Raw genomic sequence first — 20,216 nt, 5'->3', positions numbered from 1 at the left:
TTCAGATAAAGAGATGACCAATTAATTCTCTCACTCTTGAAATTATCCTCATATGCCATGTGGCAGGACACAGTCACCAGTATATAAATCAATCGGGTGCATCAAGACGACGAGAGGTTTGGCATTCAGGAACCTGCTGATTGATTCATATATCAGTGACTGTGTCCTGCCACGCATCATATGAGATTAATTTCAAGAGCGAGAGAATTAATTGGTCATCCCTTCAGCTCGGGTCCTGATGAGGCCTTAAAAAGCTTGAAGGCCGAAACGTGTTGACCAATACCTTTCTGGGGGAAGTGAAATCTACAGATGAAAAGATGAATTCATTATCCTTAGACTGGGAACTAAATCATAAGGTCTGAAGGAAAAGACTTTGGTCCCTAATCATTGTATGTCTTTGGTTGTATATTAAACCAGTATAGAGGATGAGTGTAACCAACACTGTAGATGTGAATTTTGATGCAAAATTAATCTCCAGGAGAGGTCAAGAGTGACTGGAGTTTTGTGTGTATTTGTTTGTTTTTTGTGGGCTATATGCATTTATTTTTTACCAATGTTGTTGATAAATGTTTGGTAAAAAAGTGTATTATAAAAACACACATAAGAAAAATAAAACAGCGCCAGCGAATAGATTTGGAAATATATGGCTCTATGAGTTTTCTTAGATATATGTTGCCATAATTAAATTGAATGGCTTTCCAGACACATTGTATGTATTTGTGATGGGAAACATTGTTAAGAAGTTATTCCTGCACACAACTCTTTCTTTTGTGATACAGGAATGTGTGGTAGATTTAATTTGCTTAGTAAAAAAGGCACATTTTTCAATCAATAAAAGTTTGTTGTAATGCGCTATACTTTGCTTATATTTTTCTTATTCCATCGGATCATAGGCTCTCCTCCAATTTCGCTCCTATCTGCGACACCTTTGCTTAGCAGCCTTCAAAGTTTCATTAAACAATGATGCCTAATGCTTGCTTCTCCTAAATATTTTGGTGTTTGTAGGGGCTTATTCAATAACTGCAGCTTTCAGTCAAACTTGCCGACATACAATCAATGTCCCTGGTTTCTCTGGCTGACAACCAGTAAGAAGAGTGCTCGGCTCCGAGGCTTGAACCCTCTCCCAGGCATGAGGGACAAAAGATTTTACAATGGTCATGGTGGAGGGAAATTTACCAGAAAGTTTGATATTTCAAGATATTGCCAAGTGGTCTGACCAGGTTATGGGAAGTGTAGCGGTGCTAGTGAAGGCAGAATTGTTAGTGAATATTCCATTGAGTGTATGGCCCTTCTGGTGCGTAGGACCACCTACTAACAGTGAATCCAAATCGGGACAACATTTTGACCAAAACGTCTGTATCAGAGTCCATTTGATTCTCTAGATGAAAAATTGAAGTCCTCTCATAAGATAAGGTCTGACTTGGTTGGACAAGTTTCCAAAGGTGACTTGATTGCATGAATAAAGGAAGTTCTTGATCCCGGCAAACGGTATAAAAGGACTCCATTGAAGAACTGCATTTTGGTTAGTTCAACATTGCACAGGAGGGATACATACTCAGAGGACAAAGCTGGTGAAAAGATGGCAGAGAAGGAGTTGCTGTAAATAACCGCTGTTCCTCCACCCTTTTTATGGGGTCTGTACAGTATGAAAATAGTACATCCGGTTGGAACCGAAATTGTCATCTCTGAACCTGATGTCAGGTCAGCCCTGGTTTTGGTAACGAAAGCCAAATCATCTACCCAGGATACTCATAGCTAGTACGAGATCAGCTTTCTTAAAGCATCAACCAAAATAGCAACGCATTCTTCCCAGAACAGCTGCTCATGAAGATTGCAGAGATGTAATAAAGAACTATAATCTTCAACTCACTCATAGAATATAAATCTACTAGGAAACAAGGAGCTGGAGAAGACATATTTACTTTCCTTTGGAGATCACTCATATAGGTACATGATTTTTTAAATATTTGCTACTGCAATCGTCAGAAAACATTCTTTTCCATTTGTTCACATTATGTGTTTAAAGTGTTCCAATTCTTGCGCAGTCCATGACAGTTTTGACCATTCTCTAAATAGTAGTTTCCTTATTCTGTCGGTCAATTGACAGATTTACACTGCTGTTGGAGGAAGTAGGTTTTACACAGCATTAGACTGCTTTGTCACACGACTGAGAAAGGTATTTGTGAATTTATAAATATTATATCTTCATTTTGGCTTATAGAGCACTTATGAGAGAACACAATTTTCTTTAAAATATGGTTCATCAAACCTTAGCAGAATAACAGCATTAATTACAAGGTAAAATCACCTAGAACTCCCCACAATTCCTAAAATTAGTATGCCACCATCAGCAAATGTTTTATATAGTGAATAGAAAAATGTTGTCACCCATTCTATATGCACTGCAAGAATGCAAGGTGACCAAAAAGGCTATCTTGGGACGCTCAGTGAAATTTAATGTTTAGAAAGAGAGCATTAAATTACAGAGTTCTTATTGAAATCTTTTACAAAAACTGACAACTACCAGATTGAATGTGCAAATATATTAGCGTCTGGACAGAGCCAAAAGGGAAGGAGGGGAGTGGGTACAAAGGGACAAGATATATTTATATAGTCTCTGAAAAAAACCAAAGGTTAGAATGGCATTATAGTTAGGTATGGTTATTATATCTTACATTTCATTAAAAAAACAGAAATTCACTGAAAAAAGGTTAACATGATGTTATAGTTAGGTGTAAATAAGCAGTGCATTTCTTAAAGGTTAAAGTGAAGTTATACATAGGTCTGCCAATAATAAATAGGCTAACGTTTAAAAACAGAAGAAAAACCACTGAAATTCACCAGTTATAGAAAACTGACCTAAGTGTAACTTGAACTGTCATACATTTCAGATTATCATCACTTATGTAATATGTGAAGTCATAAGCAGTGCATCATAGTGATGCAAGTTATACTTAGGTCAGTTATGAATAACTGGTTAATTTCAGGGTTTTCTTGTTTTTTTAAACTTTAGGTTTTTTATTATTAGAAGGCTTACATATAACTCCACTTTAACTTTTTTCTTTTTTTTCAGTGAAGTTGAACTTTTTTTTTTACATGAGTTAAAATATTAGTACCTTATTTACCTTTAATTCAACTTTAACCTTTGTTTTTTTTCCAGGGAATCTTTTGTGATTTTTGTTCCATAAAGTAAGATTATATAACCATATGTCTATAGGTCTGTGTTTCAGCCCCAGGGCTGCATGGCCTTTAGCCATACATAGTTGGGGGGTTGGTCCTAGGGCCAGACCTGTGGGTAGGCCTATATTATACCTCCTTCAGTCAAAGGGATTGAACACACGGGGACCAGGTTGGTACTCACATGACTATAGCGGGATCTGTCAAAGACTCCTCCGAGAGTGCCACAGGGCAGGCACCCCACACATTTTTTTCTGAGAACCCCCCATAAAGGCCCGTGGGTGAGAGTAGCCCTACCTTGCCTCTTATATATTTTTTTTAAAAGTACTTCAAGACACAGAGAATGAGTCCTTGTGTTCTGTAATGGTGGTTGCAGCATTTTTCTTCATATTGCGGCCAACAACACATTCTTCGTAAAGCAGGACTGCTGGGACCCGCTGTACTCAGATGGACAACAGGAAAAATGGCCCTCAAGGGCAGTCAAAATGCTCTATTTTTAAATTTGCGGTCAGGAGTTCTGCTGGATCAACTGTCCAGATATCTCCATTGTTTAACCTGATTTGAAAACAGCTGAAAAGATTTACACCAAATATTAAAAAAAATACACTTTCTTAGTAAAGAGCTAGTAAGTGTAATTTTCTTCAGCCATTTTCTGTGTATCATTGTCTAAAATTCCCTATGGAATTTGCATGGGGAAAAAGTGTTTAGGGACATACAGCTACATTCATCAAGCCGAAAACGGCTCGCAAAAGGCCAGATTCTGAGAATCTGGCCCTTTGCAAGCGCAATTTTTGCATTTGAGATTCATCATCCCAAATGCAAAAATCGCTATTATAGAATTCGCATTTTAGCAAGGAATTGCATTTAAGGAATCTCTATTTGAGATTCCTTAAATGCAATTCATTACCATTTTTAATTTGCGAATTTGCAATTTTGGGCCGCTATTTACCACGAAGTGTAACTTCGTGGTAAATAGCGAAAACTTAGAAAAATGCACTTTAGTGCATTTTTCTAAGTTGCATGTTACACACACACATGTCCTTTGGACATGTGTGTGCGCAAAACATGCGTGCATTTGCATTTCAGGGGTGCTACGGGGTGTCCTTTGGACACCCCTGCACCCTTGAAATCGCATCCTTATTTGCGATTAGCAATTTGCTAATCGCAAATAAGGAAGATGTAGGAATCGCAATATTTTTTGCAATTCCTACATGAATCCCATTTTGCAAGTCATTGATAGCGATTCCTTATGAATCGCTATTACAGACTCGCAAAACGGGACTTTGATGAATCTAGCTGTAAGCCCTTGATTGAAGGATCACTGCGATTCTTTCCAGGATTGAGCTGAGAAAGACTTTATGGAAATTCTGACCTATGTATACCTACACAATGGCGACAGCCAATGTGCAATATACCTACCTACCTCTCTATCTACCTATCTATCTATCTATTAATCAATCAATCAATCAATCTATCTATCTATCTATCTATCTATCTATCTATCTATCTATCTATCTATCTATCTATCTATCTATCTATCTATCAAAACATATTCACTGAAAAAACCAAAGGTTACAGGGATGTTATATGTAGCGTCAGATTTTACACACACAAAACCACAGGAATTCAGCAGTTATAGTTACCTGAGCTAACTATAACTTATGCCCCCCACAATGCACTGCTTCTGATCTCACATAATACACAGCACGGATTAAATCAAAAATACCATGCACATACATCAGCAGGGAACATGAGTCAGCATAGAGGCTAGTTCACTCATAAATAGTACTCCCACTTTAAAAACATGATTATAGTTCAGACCATATATGTTAGAAATACTAATACTCAGTAGTACAGAAAGAATATCAATGTAACTTATGCAGTAGCTCAGTAAATATCTTTCGGTGTCAGAAACATTTGCGAAACAATTATACTTACTGAATGATGTCATAAATTATGTCATAGAACATGCATTGAGTGATGTAATATGTGAAGTCATAAGCAGGGCATGGCGGGGCGCAAGATATAGTTAGCTTTGCTAACTATAACTGGTGAACTTTAGTGTTTTTTCTAGTTCAAAATGTTAATGTTGTCACTGACATATTCACCTAACCATAATGTTACTTTATCCTTTGGTCTTTTCAGTGACTATTTCTATACATACATATATGTACACAATATACATAGATATACATGCATATATATATATATATATATATATATATATATATATATGTCGCTGGTGTTGAGAGTGCTCTAAAAGGAGCTGCTTTCCACCTAAACTGAGACCTACCCAGAGTTCTCTCCTTCTTTTTTGCATAATTTATGCGTCACTCTATGCCTGCAAGGGTTTTGTTTTGACTTAATACTGGGTGCTCCCTTGTGTCTGGACAAAGCTATACCTCTCTGAAGAGCTCTAATTAGAGCGAAACACTGTGTCAGGGGTTGCTTTTAATCATTTCAGGTTGGCTTGAGTTGGTATTTTACCAATTCAAAGCTGTAATATTGTGCCTGGAGTGATAAATGGCTTTTGTTATTTGACAGCTCGGCAAGGACTGCACTGTACTAGTCCTATGCTTAAAGACTTTGCTGTTTAAATGGCGAAAGACTTTGTCATTTTCTATCTCGGCATGGATAGCACTGTCTAATCCTATGCTTAAAAACTTTGATAGAAAAACAGACATTTGAGGTGAGCAGATCTAGAGTGTCGCTGGTGTTGAGAGTGCTCTAAAAGGAGCTGCTTTCCACCTAAACTGAGACCTACCCAGAGTTCTCTCCTTCTTTTTTGCATAATTTATGCGTCACTCTATGCCTGCAAGGGTTTTGTTTTGATATATATATATATATATTCACTGAAAAAACCATAGGTTATAGACCATATATAGTTAGGAATTAGCATTTAAAAAACCTTTTTTTACTCACACAAAACCATTGAAATTCCATATATAGTTAGTAGTACTAACTATATATCGCGCACACGCAATCCACTGCTGATCATGTCACATATTACATCATTCATGACATGGTCAGTGACAACACTGATGACATCACTGATGACATCTCAAATGACATCACTGATGACATCACTGATGACATCTCAAATGACACCACTGATGACATCACTGATGACATCTCAAATGACATCACTGATGACATCACTGATGACAACATCCAGTGACTGTGTATTTCTGTAAAGTTAAAATATGTCTTACATATTGAAGAATGAGTGGATGTAGAAGTGTCTGGATGAAGGATTTAGTAGGTGCATGACTGACTGTATGAGTGAGTGGTTAAATGTGTCTCACTGAGTGCATGGGTTAGTGACTGAACTGTGTTAATTTGTGCATCATTATGTTTGTTGTTCTGTAAACTGCTGCATGTGTTCATCAGTAGCTATATGAGTAAGTATATGGGTTATTGATTGGTTGCTCAAGTATTTGTATGGGAGACTGAGTGTGTGTGTGGGTGGCTGGGAGGTGTATGACTCTGTGCATTGGTGAGTGAATGGATATCTCAGTGCTACATGTCAAAGTAAGTACATATGTAAAACACAGTACATGTGAGAGTTGGCATATATAAATAACTGTGCATAAGAGCCAGTGAATGTGTGAGTGGCTGTATGGATGATTGTGAACTTGTATCAGGGATTGTAAAAGAGAGTAAATATGTGTTAGTATATGTTTGAATAAGTAAGGTGTGTATAACTGTATAGTTGAGGAAATGGAGGTGTGATTGATTCTTTGCATGACCGACTAGGTGTGTAAGTAACTCCATGGATGAGTGACAGTCTGTGAGTGTCTGTTTACACTGAGTGTATCTAAGGTTATATTAGAGTCTGAAGAGGTTCATCGTATTATCACATGAATGATGTCATCAGTGATGTGATCAGTAATGTCAAATGAGATGTCATCAGTGATGTCATCAGTGATGTCATTTGAGATGTCATCAGTGATGTCATCAGTGATGTCACTGACCATGTCATGAATGATGTAATATGTGACATGATCAGCAGTGGATTGCGGGTGCGCGATATATAGTTAGTACTACTAACTATATATGGAATTTCAATGGTTTTGTGTGAGTAAAAAAAGGTTTTTTAAATGCTAATTCCTAACTATATATGGTCTATAACCTATGGTTTTTTCAGTGAATTTTCAAGGTTTTGTAAATGCTAATTCCTAACTATATATGGTCTATAACCTATGTTTTTTTCAGTGAATTTTCAAGGTTTTGTAAATGCTAATTCCTAACTATATATGGTCTATAACCTATGGTTTTTTCAGTGAATTTTCAAGGTTTTGTAAATGCTAATTCCTAACTATATATGGTCTATAACCTATGGTTTTTTCAGTGAATTTCAATGGTTTTTTAATAGCAAATATCATAACCTGTCGAATGTCAAGTACGTGGTAAGAAAAAACATTTTCGTGTTTATGCACACTGATCTGCTTTGAATGCTGCCCCCCCCCCCTCATTTCTATTAGGAGTACTCTCTCTTTGCAGATAGTGAAGGGTAGTTAACGCAGGCCTTTGCCCCCGTTGTAATTCGTCGTGCCTGCTTCTCTCTCCATTTGATTGATTGTTATCCAAGCATTTACTGTTTTAGAATTGGTTCTCTTTGGTTCATTCTCTATTTACAAACAAGCACAGAGTCGCAATACTCTGTTTAGTCTTTGCAGATAGCGAAAAATCGTGTAAAAAAACAAAAGGAATCGAGCAAAATCAGTAGGCCACTAATGGGATCTCTTTTTGACCTCGCTAAAATAGAAACATTAGGAACAACCCCTCATGACAAATACGAAACTAGTGAGATGAACTGAACTCCACACCATGATGGCTGCAAGACAGCTCGGCTCCGCCACTCACCCCGCCCAAAATAACGATAAACTCTATGCAAATATTACAAATATATACAACACACCAGCAAAGTAACAGGGTAAAACATTTTATTAAACAACTATTTACATAACTATTTTAAACTTTTTGTTGCCCGATCCGGCTAGCTCAATCGATCGAGCATGAAACTCATGCACTCTGATGATTCAAAGTTTTGAAGAGTGCTTGTAACACTGTCTGAAGCCTATTTGCACTTGCTTCATCTTCACTATTCTAAAAGTAAGTGGGGGCTGTTTGAGTACGTTACTGCATTTGTAAACAATGTGATGCGGTGCCACCCTGAACCGCTTAACGGAGGCCCCCGAGGGACGGTGTGATGGCGCGGACTCGGAGGGGGCGCTTGGCTCCGGCCCCCTCCCCAAGTCGTGTTCTCCTGGTGTGGCCTGAGATCGCCCCCGACATAGGTGGCCGGCTCCCGGGATCAAGCGGAACTTTTTGCCTTTTGGTAACTCTTCCATTCTTGACCTTGTCCCACAATCCGTTTCACCTAAAGACACGCTGTAGTGGGGCGCCCCTTTACCATTTCAGTTGCCATTCCGCCCGCTTTTTCTACACTGTGCCTCTTCCGCTATTCAGCTGTTTACCGCCCGCTCTTTCGACTACAACGTCTCGCTCACCATGTAGTTGAGTTGCTCCCGCTCTTGCGGTGCAGCGATAGGCGGCTGCCACAGGACTCTCAAAATGGCGGCCGGCTCTTCAGATTTGGGCGTGGTCCACTAAAATGGCCCTGCGACACCTTGGAACTCGGACGCTTGTCTGCTAGAGCTTGGGCTCCATTCTCGAAAGCGTCCCCTCAGCCTTGAAGATTCTACAAAAGTCTTGGGGGCCCCCGACTCCCGCAGGCTTCTGGTGGGGAGCGGCTAGCATGATTGCTCGTGGAATGGCCACGACGGAGCTACAAAATGGTGGTGCTCTCATGCTAACGCCAGCTTCAGTCTGAAACATCCAGAAACTCTGTAGACTACCAATTCGATCAGTTCCGGTAGCGCCCCAACGTGACCCGGTAGAGAAGAACTTGCCCTCCCCTCTTTGACTGATGGTTCTTGTTGCCTGTCCCTCCTGTTGTCATTTAACAGAACTATTTAGCCTGCTGAAAGGGGTTGTGTTCCGACCGCTGGTTGGTGGAGACATTTTGACTATATTCTGGACCTGCGTTGTCGCGTAATGCGTCATATGACGCGCCGCATTAGCACATCCGGAAGTGATCCGGGGCGCGGAGCGCAGCGCGTAACGTAAGCATAACAGATCATGTAACTTGTTAATAAAACTTTTCATTGGTTAATTTACTTTTCTTATTCTAATGATGAAAGGCTTGGTCATATGACCTAAAAATTACGCTTTTTATTACTTTCGAACATTATTTTTTCTTAAACATATGTTATAATGTTCCAGGCTAATGTACTTTCCCGGAAAATTTACAACTGTCCTGCAAGTAAAATATATTCCTTTTTCGAGAAAAAGGGCGTTTCTTCGTCCCATGACGGAGCCGTTGAGCAAAAGAGGGTCGGCCTGCTGTCTTAGTCGCCGATACGCCAGAATATCAGATTCTTATCGATCACTTTATGTTGCAGGAGTAGAAAACACAACAACCCTTGACCATTTATCTTTACTGCGTTCCTGCGTATTATACCTTTTACCCTTCATGTAATTCGAATGCTTTATTTCACTTGCCTTTTACTGATTCTAAAACAGTGACTATTATTAAAAACTTTACCAATGTAAATACTACTACCATGTTTTCTTTTAAAAACCTTTATTGTGAAAATGTCAGTATACAAATACGGGCCTATAACCACGTGGGCCGGCCACGGAGCAAACTGTAATCGTATATGATGAGTAGACATTTACACTGTAGAGGAACGTAACGGGCGGGCCATTAGGTTGCAAGAACTAAGGTGTCTAACAGTTGCGGAATCGGTGGACGTACATTTTATAATTAAAATACGACAGGGCCAGTTACAATAAAATTATCTAGATATACATTTGCGGGCAAGTACCATGGGTGACGTTAATTCGAACTTTCAATAGTACAGTAATCAATAACACATCAGAACTTAATATCAATAGGGATGTCGAAATATTCAATCAATTCTCGTCCCCGCCCGCCATGTGCTTCAAAACTGCATACGTATCTCGTGATTTCAAGGTTCTGCAACCAGTACACAACAACGAGTTACGAGTCCCATTTATTCCGGCACCATTTTGGGCGAGGACGGGCAGGTCCAGGATATAGTCAAAATGTCTCTACCAACCATCGACTATGATGATGTTCATATGCTGTATTTATTAGAGTAACACTCATCTGTCCACATGAAATTAATTTGCCACAATCTAAACATGTCATTTTAATCTTTCCAAAGTTCTTCTAAATATTTGGGACCGTTTCCCTTGCCTCTGATGCTGTCAGTGCCAGTTCTTTGATGAATGTACTGGCAGGTCGGGGGTTCTCCTCCAAATCTCTCTTTTATGCAGCACTATAATTAATCGGTGCCACCTCTCCATATGACGATGCATGGTATAGTTACCATAACTATATTTTTTTTCGGTTCCTCTGGAGAGTACATCGTGGCAGATGAAGCGTGTAACGTACCGGGAATTTACCTTTTTTGCATGTAGAGGAAAGGAAAAAAAATTCGAGCGTTCGAGTTCTAAGGTGTCCCAGGGCCATTTTAGTGGACCAGGCCCAAATCCAAAGGACAGGCCGCCATTTTGAGAGTCCTGTTGCAGCCGCCTGTCGCTGTAGCATCAAGAGCGGCCGAAACTCAGCTGAATGGCAACTGAAACGGTAAAGGGGCGCCCCACTACAGCAGACGAGCCTCCACCTGGGAAGGCCCATTCACGCCGCCTCCCCCACCCCCTTCGGGCACCCCACGCCGTTATTCGGAGCAGGATTGTAGGATGGCCACACCAATGCGGCAACTTGCTAGACACCACCTCGGTGCCAACCGAATCTCAGCGCCTTGTGGTGTCTTCTATTCAGAAAACATTGTTGTGCTGCCTTCGACCTATTCGCCGCAAGTGCGCACCCAACTCAGCTGCATAGCTTGCTAGACACCACCTCGGTGCCATCCGGATCTTGGCGCGTTGCGCTGCCTTTGGCCCCATTCGCACATCGGTCCGCTACTGACGCCACCTCACAGGCCAACGGGGCGCCCCACGCCCACTTTCAGCATTGTAGGATGGCCACACCAGTGCGGCAACTTGCTAGACACCACCTCGGTGCCATCCGGATCTTGGCGCGTTGTGCTGCCTTCGGCCTATTCGCACATCAGTCCGCTACTGACGCGAACTCACAGGCCAACGAGGCGCCCCACGCCGACTTTCAGCATTATAGGATGGCCACACCAGTGCGGCAACTTGCTAGACACCACCTCGGTGCCATCCGGATCTTGGCGCGTAGTGAAGCTGCAGCAGCTGCAAATAAGCTTCAGACAGTGTTACAACCGCTGCTCAGAACTCTCAACTATGACACCACCTCGGTGCCATCCGGATCTTGGCGCGTTGCGCTGCCTTTGGCCCCATTCGCACATCGGTCCGCTACTGACGCCACCTCACAGGCCAACGGGGCGCCCCACGCCCACTTTCAGCATTGTACGATGGCCACACCAGTGCGGCAACTTGCTAAACACAACCTCGGTGCCATCCGGATCTTGGCGCGTTGTGCTGCCTTCGGCCTATTCGCACATCGGTCCGCTACTGACGCTGCCTCACGTGCCAACGGATTTTCTACGCTTTTTATACCCTATGCCGCATAACAGGTCATGTGACTTGTTTATAAAACTTTTCATTGGTTCATTTTACTTTTGGTTTCCTAATGATGGAAGGCTTGATCATATGACCTAAAAATAACACTTTTCATTGGATGAAAACTTTTTTTTTTCCCAAACGATGAAAGCCCCACCTTGTTTCTGGATGTTTCAGACTGAAGCTGGCGTCAGCATGAAAGCACCACCATCTCGTGGCTCCGTCGTGGTCATTCCGCGAGCAATCATGGCAGCCGCTCCCCACCGGAAGCCTGCAGGAGTCGGGGGCCCCCAAGACTTTTGTACAATCCTCAAGGCTGAGGGAACGCTTTCGAGAATGGGGTCCAAGACCTAGCAGACTAGCGTCCGATTTCCAAGGTGTCCCAGGGCCATTTCAGTGGACCAGGCCCAAAAAGGAAAGAGCCTGCCGCCATTTTGAGAGTCCTGTGGCAGCCGCCTATCGCTGCACCGCAAGAGTGGGCGCAACTCAGCTGAATGGCAGATTTTGACACAGTGGACCAAAAGCGGACGGAATGGCAACTGAAACGGTAAAGGGGCGCCCCACTACAGCAGACGAGCCTCCACCTGGGGAGGCCCGTTCACGCCGACTCACCCCCCCCCCCCCCGGGGCGCCCCACGCCGTTATTCGGAGGGCGGCAACTTACTGGACATCACCTTGGTGCCATCGTTCTGCTGCCTTGGAACTATTCGCACAACAGACCGCTACTGATGACCCACCCCCCGCGACGCCCCACGCTGGATACCGAAATCAGTGCGGCACCCAGGCAACATCACCTGGGTGCCGTCCAGAAATGGACGTTGTGCTGCGTTGGGACTATTCGCACAACCGACCGCTACTTCCTTCTTTTTCCCTAAAAATGTTTAAATGTTTTTACTGTTTTTGTTTTGTTGTATATATTTATAAGTTATTAAAGTTTTATAATCCTACTACTTTGTTGGAGTGCTATATATTTTTAATGTGACACATAATTGTAAAAACTTTGATGTACAAAGAGGCATCCCTGGAATCTTCCGCTTCAGGCTCGGTCCCCTCCCCAATCACAATACAGAATGGTTTTCAGATAGTAGGAACGCGTGTGGTGTGACGGATCTCATCGGGTGTGGGCCTTGATCTACTATAACTCCTTTGAAGAGGGGTGATTCTTTACAGCTGGGGCCATAAACTACATCTGCAGGGCTAGCTGATAGCCTGGGACCGGCCTGGACAATCGGACACAGAGGAAGAGGAGTGTCAGAGGGTGCGGTAGTGAATAGGGCGAAAGGGAGGTGTCGGACAGGCACAGATTGTGATTCTCGGAAAGAGCAGCGCAGATGGGGGGAGGTTTATTGCCCATGCGTAAGACAGCGAGCGGGGGTGACCAGTGCCTGGGGGAGATGCTTGCGAGGGTGGGGAGCCATGCTAAGGATCGACAGCGTGCAGAGAGTGGGTCTGGTCAATGCATCTAAAATGGCTGCCGTGCACGACAAAAGTGTGGCATTTGAAAAAAGGCAAGATGGCGCAGACAATGTTTATCAACACTTCCTGATTTCCTTCGAATCAAACGTTAACAGACGTTATCTCTACCACACTACCGGTCCCCCTGGGCTTAAACGCCGAGATGGTAGGGACTACATCCCGTGGAGATAGGCCGAGACGTCACTCAGCAGAAAAAAAAGAAAAAAAAAAGTCTATAAACATACAATAAGTTAAAAGTCAATCATTCTTGTTTCCTTGTAGTACGCTCCCCAGGCCCGCGGGGCCCTTTTAAAACCTCCACATCAAACCTAGGGGGTCAGGGAGGATCTACTATGCCCCCTTATGGTCATTTGCCCCTTCGCTTTGGCCTCCTCTTGTCTCTCGATCCTACCGAGAGACAAGATGGCGGCCGCTACGGACTGTTTGGAATGTTTACAGACGCCGGAGAACCAATCAGCTTCGCTTCACAAAGCTCCGTAACGCGAAAAGTACGCGAAGCGGAGCGCTGCCCGGTCCGCTGTCACAGATATATATCTTTTTTTTAACGTTAATTTCTCAAAATCCACTGGAGCACATATATTGAGACATAGCAAAGGCACATCGGGCTACCAGTACCTACAATTTTGCCAAGTTTCGTGCAAATCCATTCAGCCGTTCGATTATTATTATTTTCTTTTTTTTTTTTGCCCCGCGGGGCCCTTTTAAAACCTCCACATCAAACCTAGGGGGTGAGGGAGGATCTACTATGCCCCCTTATGGTCATTTGCCCCTTCGCTTTGGCCTCCTCTTGTCTCTCGATCCTACCGAGAGACAAGATGGCGGCCGCTACGGACTGTTTGGAATGTTTACAGACGCCGGAGAACCAATCAGCTTCGCTTCACAAAGCTCCGTAACGCGAAAAGTACGCGAACCGGAGCGCTGCCCGGTCCGCTGTTACAGATATATATCTTTTTTTGAACGTTAATTTCTCAAAATCCACTGGAGCACATATATTGAGACCTAGCAAAGGCACATCGGGCTACCAGTCCCTACAATTTTGCCAAGTTTCGTGCAAATCCATTCAGCCGTTCGGGCTAAAAGTGAGGCCAACCGCCCTATGGAAATTAACATTGGAAAAACGCGTTTTGGGACCCCCCTTTTTTCTCGGCCCCCCCTTGACGAACCCCCCCCAAATTTCCAGGGGCTGCTCAGAAACAAAATGTTCCATTTTCCTGAAAATTTCTGCCAATTCCGTCCACAAACGCCAAAGTTATTAGACATAGAATTTTCAAAAATCCCATAGAGAAAAAATCCTAACTATATATACCTACTGGCGACCGCCAGTAGGTAATACATATACATCTATATACATGTATACATACATATATGTGTGTATAATGTATATGTGTATATATATATATATACAAATATATATATAACGTGGTGGGGCAGAACTGTGTAAGGCGCTTTCATTTCCTGGATTACATGCTGGGCGCTGAGGAGGCCACACGGCCGAAATGCATACGCCTGCCCGCGCCACTGTGCCTTTGCTGCATTAAAGGTTCTCCGTTATTTTGTTCCCCCCAAGCGGCCTCAGACTCTTCTTTCTGGAAGATGTTTGGACATACATTGCACTACCTTGCCAGTTTAGTGCTACTGGGGCTCCTGCACTCTTGCTGGCTTGATCATTACTGGCTGCGATGTGCTCCGGCGCATCTTACCTTGTTTCCGAGGCTTCGGATAGCATCAAGCCCACCACTGCACTCAGGAGGAATAAACGCGGTGGCGGAGTCACTGTACTCTGCTTTGGGCTCGGCGCACTGCCGCACGGGTCCCCGTGGATTGACGCACCTGGATGTGTTGGTTGTGCGGTAACGGGGGGCGCAAGGAGATCTTTGGCTGTGGCAGGCAGTGCGGGACACTAGGAGTTGCGCTGCCTTCCAGTCCTGTCATCCCCGCCAAAAACACGACGATCCTAGCAGAACACTACATGCTGGGACCTGTAGTTCCTGTCCACTTTGGAGTACCCTAGCAGGTGACACTGATCATGGCTAGGGGGAGGAGCTGAACTGAGTATTAACTCAAACGTGGTGGGGCAGAACTGTGTGAGGCGCTTTCATTTCCTGGATTACATGCTGGGCGCTGAGGAGGCCACACGGCCGAAATGCATACGCCCGCCCGCGCCACTGTACCTTTGCTGCATTAAAGGTTCTCCGTTATTTTGTTCCCCCCAAGCGGCCTCAGACTCTTCTTTCTGGAAGATTTTTGGATATATATATATATATATATATATATATATATATATATATATATATATATATATATATATATATATATATATATGTACATATATATATTGTATATATCATGCACCTCTTTGTGAACCTCACTATAATATATTTCAAGGGGACGTAATATCTGAGAATTATCACCCAAAAAACAAACCAGCTGTGCTTCTCGTCTCCTTCCACATAAAAAGTCCTATGAAAAGCAAACCATCTAGCAAACAATTTTGTGAATTTCATCTCAAATTGTAAGGATCATCCAGCTCCACCCTAGTCAATAACTAACTAGAAAGGCCCCCTCTAACCCCCAGACAATTCTGCTTTTCGATAGTAACCCACAGCAATGACTGAGAAAGTATAAAACATTGAATACATTCTAGTTTAATACCATTGGGTGTGTTCTCGCATTCATTTAAGCAGCCATATGGATTTAATGAGGGGGTTATTAATAGTAAAACATATGTAGAGATATAGATGAGTAACAGTGAATTACGGTGTTGTGTTCCACTGAGGGGTTGTGTGTGACATCAAATAGACAACGAGAGCGAAGCTCAAATTGTCTATGATGTCAGTCAGAGCCCCAAGGGGAATTTTTCCCCATAATTCACGTAGTACCCATCTATAATTTTATGTTAAGAATGGCCCCCAAAATCATCTAATGCTGCTTTAAACTGCTATGCAGTACAAAAGGGGGTGGTGATGGACGGAGCATCTGAACCTATCAAACACTCACACCCAGTCAAAAGATCTGGGTTTAATCCATCACCGTTCTATGCTGTAGCAGAAGAGTAATGAGAGAGACTTACATAACATGTGCTCTCTTAGGCATCCCGCCCCGATCGTTAAAAAAATCCCAATCTGCCATCCTTGCCCATCCCCCGCCACCTTCCCTGCCTTCATTCCTCCTCTGTCAACTGTGTTTTCTGCTTTCCTTCAAAGCAGAGAAGCAGAGCTGCCTGGTAGGCTTTCAGAGAACCCTGTCAGTCTGGCCTCAAAGGCATTTATGACAACAGTGGGTCATTAACAACATTAATACCAATACGAATATTAATCTTAAAAATCAGTAATAATTTTAACTTGCTGTTCTACAGTACTTCATTCTACCCTTTGGCTGTTTCTAAGCACTATAAATGGGATGTCTTAGTTTACCAAATATAGTAGTACTCATTAACTTCATTACTCTTCTGAGCTATTACTTCATCCCATGAGGTTTATTACTCTCTGTCGGAATATCCCTGTTTCTGTATCTCCTCTGTTCTGGGGTCAGACACCCCGCTCCCCTCTCCCCCACAAATGCTGTGTAAATTAAAGGGCCTATGTTTTTACTTGAATAATCCTCCTCAGTGTGGAACGTAGCCACAAGTAGGCCGGAACCCGAGAGGCACACAGATTGCCTCATTTAGCTATATGATGCACCTTTTAAATGAATTAATTCAATGTGTACTTCTTCAGTAACATTTCAGAAGAATGCATTACCATGCAAACTTGGAACGCTTTAACTAATCATGAACAAGCAGGACTTACATCAGAAACGATTGTGGCATGCCAAATAAAAGGGAGTTTGATTTGGTGCTGGCTTTATGTTTTTATACCCTGCCATTGTATTGCTTTGCTTATAGGGCTTTGTGCAGCAATAAAGCCTATTTGATGTTGGTGATTTGGTGCTAGCATCAAAAGAGTAAGGTCGAGAGAAAACAGCAAAGGGAGCCCAGTTTGCTGCGATGCATGTGTCCTAAAGAGAGGTATATTCCAGAAATAATCTGTTCACGAGAAATGTGTCTTAATGCCTCAAGGGGAGAGTTCTGATTGAGTGTGCCAGCAGCGATGACAAGCCCTCACCATAGTGCATGTGTTATATTGAACATGATGAAAATATTGCAACCAATCTACCGCCCTAACCTTTACATCACATGGTAAGAGGGGATTGCAGATATGAACTTCAAACAGTAACAATATAATGGCCATTTCAAGTAGTGGTAGGTGATATACAGAATACAATTTTGTTGCAGTTCGATATTGTCAACCGCAATAAAGTAACCTACAACCACAGTGACAAATACAATATCACTCATGGAAAGACTTCCAAGCCTTACTATTCAAAATGTGACTACTCCAAGCAAATAGAGACTACTATTTCCACCATGAGGTCAGCATAAAAGTTAAGGATTCTCACAGCACAAAGGACATGCAAGGTTAGAGCATCAGGGCTCATTCAAAGTCTTTAACTAAGGTCAGGAAGAACAACGGGATAGTTTGAGCAGAAATCTTTAACTTAAATTTGAAAGTTGACGTTAAGGAAGAAATCCCCTTTAAACTGTCAATTCCGTGGATCCTGGTGGATGAAGAAGTCACAATATTTTCTCTCAAGGTTAATGAGTGTTGCATGGAGCCTGTTTTGAAGAAAAGCTATTTCATCTAACAACTCGCTTTCAACTGAAACAGAGACAAAGAAAGCAGGAACAATAATGAGGTAGGTCCCAATGTGAAGCAGAATCCCACACGAGATTGAAACCAAGAAATCCTTAAAAAAAATGATATACACTGGTTGCCACTTGCCTTACAAATTTTCCACATGTTTTACCTATGACTAGCTTAGGTGTAGAGTTACCTACTATAGTATGTTTACTTTTGACTAAATAGAAATTGACTGCCATAATATTGTCAACAAGACAAACAGGATGATGGCTGTTTCTTTACAAGCAGAAGTAAACATTGCGTAGAGTTTGCTTAAGAACTCATTTCTAGTGGGGTAACAGTGGCTTGCTCAAGCTTTTCTTGATATTTATAAAGGAATGAAATCAGTCTTTAGATATGATTGCTAAACTGGTCCATATTTGTCATACATTTTGGAAATATTTAAAGACGTTGCATCTTAAATGTACAGCAGTTGATACATGAAGCATTGCAACTTAAAACACAAATGTGTTTGTGCATGTGCAACTGACACAACAGACACACTGCTCAGATCACTATTATTCATAAAAAAAGACGCGCGTGGGCATACTGCCCACCAGTGGCTCTTACCTGGGGAGGAGCTCTGTCCGGTGTTCAGTGCTCAGGGGAGACTGGAGGAGATGCTTGGGCAAAGACAGCTGTTTTGGGAGGCTGAAGGGACGGAACAATGAGTAGTCCTTGTTTTTCCCAACTTCTGTTCTTGATCCCAAGCCCTTCTTGCCCCCTACCCCAGTTTGGCTCTACATCCTTTGTCAGAGTCTCCGTGTGCCTCTTTGTGCCTTGTTTCTATCGGACCTTTGTGTCCCAGATGTAAGCACAGTCACTACTGTTCCCTGATCACCTCCCAGGGTGGCAAACACGCCCTTTTCCTGCTTGACTTCTTTATGATCATAAGTGGCAGGATGGGTGGTGTCACACTTACCACACAGGTCGGCACAAGATGGATAATCATAATTATTAAATTGCCTTCAAAGCAGTTCATTGAGCCGCACGCCGCGCGCACTAACACTCGTGGATTGTGACATTATAAAGTACCTCTTGAATTGGGACTGGCACATACCCCTTTAAAAGAACCACAATTCGTTTCTTGGAAGGTCTGTTTCGTTGTCCAGAATTGGCATTTACGTTGCAAGAAAGGTGATCTGACTGGTGAAAAGACCTACAACGTCAATACCTATATACCAAGCAAGAGGGTGTCCTCGGAAACACCGGAAGACATCGGGGTGGATACAATAGCGATTAGAACCACTCTGTGAACCATCGATTGTTGCTGGGGTGTGTCAAACGTGCTAGAACGGACACACACATGCATCTGTCCGAATGCTTGAACTGACAGGTTGTAATGACATGAATGCATGACCCGTTGTTTTTGTGTTGCTTACTTTGCTGGGCTGGAGAAGAGGCAGAGGGTGTCTCAGCCAGTCAATGACATGGTAAGCCTTGGAAGCCTGAACTGGCACTTTAATACAACTTACATTCAGGGCCGGACTGGGCTCCCAAAGAAGCCCTGGCAAATTGTGTCAGACCTGTCCCTATACGGTACATAGCGAGGAAGGAGGCCTGACCACAACAAGGGGGCTTGGAGGTGGGCGGTGGTCTCCCGTCATGGAAAATTGGGGAAAAGTAGCATAAATGGTGCATTCCCCAACACTTTTTTCACTATATATTCAATTGTATTCCTTTTTAAAGCATAGTAAATTATTACCTTACAGTACACCAGGGTCTTTTTTGGGGGGCGCTTCAATGATTCCCTCACTGTCACCCTCCAACTACGCCTTTTATCTCTCCATAGCTCCTCTCTCACATGTATTACATTTATTTTATAGCGCCTCTCATACCAGCGTAGGAGCATCACATACACATACAGAGACAATGAGTCATACATTGGTATATCAGTGTATAGAACATGTTGCATAAGACAAAGGGCACTTCAAGGTGTAGGATACACACGTCACCCATACTGGTAGGCATTTTTTAAGAGTCCTTGGTCTGGGGAAGTACAAACTCAGGATTCAGAACGTAACACAGTGGTTAAGGTTAACTTTACTGATAAGAATACATTTCCACTCAAACAAGGCCTTTTTTAGCCAAATTAGGATAATGAATACTGGGAAAAAATATAACTTTCTAACCTCGATTATGATTGTAATTTATGAACTGCACAGTAACAAAAATATCTCTGTGACAAAAGCAGTAACCCACTGA

At 42.6% G+C, this 20,216-nt stretch overlaps 1 protein-coding gene across 1 annotated transcript in view; it reads right to left on the bottom strand.

The window, feature by feature from the left end:
- LOC144771606 (gap junction beta-2 protein-like) overlaps positions 1 to 18,804 on the bottom strand; it is a 42,815-nt gene extending 24,011 nt beyond the window's left edge. Inside the window, exon 1 of the mRNA XM_078655979.1 lies at positions 18,582 to 18,804. The gene's annotated coding sequence lies outside the window, so the exon portion shown is untranslated. The remainder of the gene's footprint in view (positions 1 to 18,581) is intronic.
- Between the last annotated feature and the right edge of the window lie 1,412 nt (positions 18,805 to 20,216).

Source organism: Lissotriton helveticus, chromosome 8, assembly GCF_964261635.1.
Source record: "Lissotriton helveticus chromosome 8, aLisHel1.1, whole genome shotgun sequence".
Classification (NCBI taxonomy): Eukaryota; Metazoa; Chordata; class Amphibia; order Caudata; family Salamandridae; genus Lissotriton; species Lissotriton helveticus.
This window is presented reverse-complemented; position numbering and strand designations above follow the sequence as displayed.